This window comes from Pteropus alecto, unplaced genomic scaffold, assembly GCF_000325575.1.
Source record: "Pteropus alecto unplaced genomic scaffold, ASM32557v1 scaffold38, whole genome shotgun sequence".
NCBI classification, from domain to species: domain Eukaryota; kingdom Metazoa; phylum Chordata; class Mammalia; order Chiroptera; family Pteropodidae; genus Pteropus; species Pteropus alecto.
In genome coordinates this window covers 10,645,980-10,649,754 of record NW_006442512.1, presented here as the reverse complement: position 1 = coordinate 10,649,754, position 3,775 = coordinate 10,645,980, and positions in this window count along the sequence as shown.

Here is a 3,775-nt window from a genome sequence, read left to right as displayed (position 1 = left end):
AGTTGTTTATGCTGTTGATTTCTAGTTTTATTTTATTGTGGTGGGAAAATATACTTGGTATTATATTATTTTGTTAAGACTTGTTTTGTGGCTTAATGTGATCTACCTCAAAGAATATTCCAAATGCACTTGAGAAGAATATTCCATTGCTGTTGAGTAGAATGTTTTTTTTTTTTATGTCTGTTAGGTACAGTTGCTCTATAGTATTATTTTAGTCCACTGTTAAATAATTTTCTGTCTGAATGTTCTATCCATAATTGAAAGTAGGGTATTAAAATCTCTTGCTATTATCGTTTTGCTATATATTTCTCCCTTCTATTCTTTCAATATTTTCTTCATATATTTGGGTGCTCTATTAGGTCCATATATATTTATAGTTGTTGTATCTTCTTGGTAAATTGATCTTTTTATCATGACATAATGGTCTTCTTTGTATCTTGTGACAGTTTTTGACTTAAAGTCTATTTTATCTGATGTTAGTATGGCCACACCTTCACTTTTAGTTACAACTTTCATTAAATGTATTTTTCAATCCTTTTACATTCAGCATATGTGTGTTCTTTAAAGTGATTTTATTCTAGATATTTGTTGTAGATATTTATTGTAGATATTTATTATAGATATTTGTCTATATATTCTATCAGCAATCTTTATACTTTCATATGTTTTTGTATTTATTATAAGGCATCTTTTCTTTTCAATGTGATTCCCTTTAGCACTTCTTGTAAATCAGACTAGTGGTGGATAAACTCCCTTAGCTTTTATTTATCTGAGAATGTCTTTATTACCTTTCATTATTGAAGTACACATTTGCCAAATATGGTATTCTTAGTAGGTTTTTTTTTTTTCCCCCAGCATTTTGAATTTATTATCCCACTCCCTTCTGACCTGCAAGGTTTTTGCCGATGAATTCACTAATAGTCTTATTGGGATCTCCCTTGTACACAGTGTGTCTTTTTTTCCTTATTGCTTTCCAAGTTTTCTCTTTGTATTTGCCTTTTGACAATTTGATTATATCTCACTGTGGATTTCTTTGGGTTCATCCTATTTTCTGTCTGCTGACCTTCTGGAATATAGATGTCCATTTCCTACTCCCGACTTGAGATGTTTTCGAACATTATTTCTTCAAGTAAGCTTTCTTTCCCTTCCTCTCTTTATTTTCTGTGATTCAAGAATGTTTATGATGTATATTATTGTATGGAGTATGTATGACAGGTATATTGGTTGACTTAATGGTATCTCATACACTCATTAGGTTTTCTTTAGCATCCTTCATTCTTTTTGACTATTTATTCATTTGAAAAGATAATTTCAAATGACTTATATTCAAGTTTGCTTATTCTTTTCTTCACTTGATCAATTCTTCTCTTGAATCCCTTTTTAAAAATGTATTTATTTTAATTAATTTCAAGTATACAGTACATTGGTTAGACATCTATATAGTTCAAAAAGCGATCCCCCAATTGCTCGCTCCCTCCCCTGACCCTCCACCTAGCCAATGTATTAATGCTAACTGCATTCCCTATGCAGTTCTCTCCATCCCCATGACCATCCATCAGCTACGAATTTGTATTTCTTTAACCCTTCACCCTATTCTCCTAGACCCCAAACCCCTGTCCCCTCTTTCTGCCACCAAATTGTCCATTATATTTGTGAGTCTGTTTTTGATTAGTTTGTTCTTTTTATTCCTTATATTCCACATATAAGTGAAATCATGTTTATCTTTCCTCTTGAACCCCTTTAATGAACTTTTTAGTACAATTATTGTATTCTTGAGATTCAAAATTTCTCTTTGGGTCTTTATTATGTTTTCTATCTCTTTCTTGAAATTCTCATTTCGTTCATACATTGTTTTCCTAAACTTGATGAGCATCTTTATGATGATTGTCTTAAATTATTTTTCAAGTAATTCATAGAATTCCATTTATTTATGTTTCATTTCTACAAACGTATTTATTACTTTGAGCCATGCTTTTGTATTTGCTAATGTTTCTCATAATTTTGCATCAGTATCTGTACATTTTTTTAAAATAGTTATTCCTTCCAATCTTTACAACATGGGTTCATAGAGAAATACTTTTGATAATCAGCACCCTAGAAATTCTAGAGGCCTCTTATACCTTTTCTGTGCATGAGGCTTCTCTGAGCACGTGCTTGTAAATTTCCAGTTACATAGGTTTTTGCCCATTTCTCTTTTCCGGAGTTTTTTAATCACTTTCTCTTTCTGGTGTCCATTTGTAGTACTGCTGGTTTTGTGAAGCAGCAGGAGACCTCAATTCAGGGGCCCACCTCTTTATGTTCTTAGTGGCCCCCAGAATCTAGAGTATTCTAGTTGCCATCAGTACTCCCCATATGCAAAAAAAGTACCAGCCCTCAGATAGGCCTCTGAAAAGCCAGAATGTTAGATGTTCACTTCAGCTTTCTCTCTTTCCAAGGGAAAGCTAGGAGCTGGGGATTTTCTCATGATCACTCCATGCTGTTCCAAGGGAGAAGGGCTCTGGCAGGCATGTACATGTGTGCACGCTAGTCCAAAGTCATCTTTGTTCTCAGAGACTCCCAACTTGCTACCCTTTCATTACAGCTCTTAGATTTGGGAAAGACAGGAACTAGTCCCTTGGGTAGTCTACCATAAAATCAGAATTTTGGACACACACTATGACTCCTCCTTTTTTTTCTGGATGTAGAATCCATCAAGCTAATCAATATCTGTCTGGTATAACATGGGTTTTCTGATGCAGGAGCAAGCCAAAGATAAACCTCCCTTCTCTCTTTCATTCTCATTAACTCTCAGGCATCTAAAATATACTGGTCCCATCAGCCCTCAGAAATAAGTAATACAAAAATCATTTGAGAAGGCAGCCTCTCCTCTCACTCTCTCAAAAGCCAGATTGTTGGAAGGCTGCTTCAACATTTTCTCTTAACAAAGAGAAGTTGGGAGTTTTCTGTTTATTTTCTGATTGTTTTGTGCTTTTCCATGTGGGAGAGGCTCTGATGGGTATACAGATGTTATTCCAAATTATCACTTTTGTTCTCAGAGGCCTGTAGATTCAGGCGAAACAGAAACCTGTCTCTGAACTTTGGGTGCATGGTACATTCTTCTTTTTTGTCTCCATAAGAAGCTGAGAGTTGGAATTTTCTTCTCCACTGCACTGCTCAGTGCTGGGGAAAGGGGATGTGGTGAGTGGGTGCCACAAATTTTCTTACTGGCTTGAGTGCAGCTGGTTTTATACTCGCCTAGAATGCAGGAGCCTCTTAACCAATTTTGGATTTTTCATAAAGAGAATTGGCCCATGTATTGTTAATTTGAAATCTTAGTAGGGGAGAGAGGGTCTGGGACTCACTCTACACCTTGCTGACATCACTCCCTCCAGAGTCACTATTTTTAATTCAACTATGCAGTTATAAACTTTTTTCCTCTGACTGCTATAGCATTTTATTTTAAAATCTTTTAAAACACATATATAAACATTTTTTGCATATATAAATATTTAATATTTTCTCTGTAATCCCTTATAGATTAGAATTTTCTAAGGAAAGAATTATGTCTTTTCTCAACTTTGTATTACCTCATTGGCTAACCATTATTAAGGGCTCAGTAAATAATTATTAAATGAATAGGTAAATGAATATGTAAATCAATCATGTATTTCTTTCAAGTTACTGCTCTATATAAGTAAAACAAAAAAATCTGTGCCACCATACTTCAACAGTATCTTCAACCCTCTTCTCCCCATCCTTCTATGCATAGCTATCACTAGATCTCAATTCTCATTGT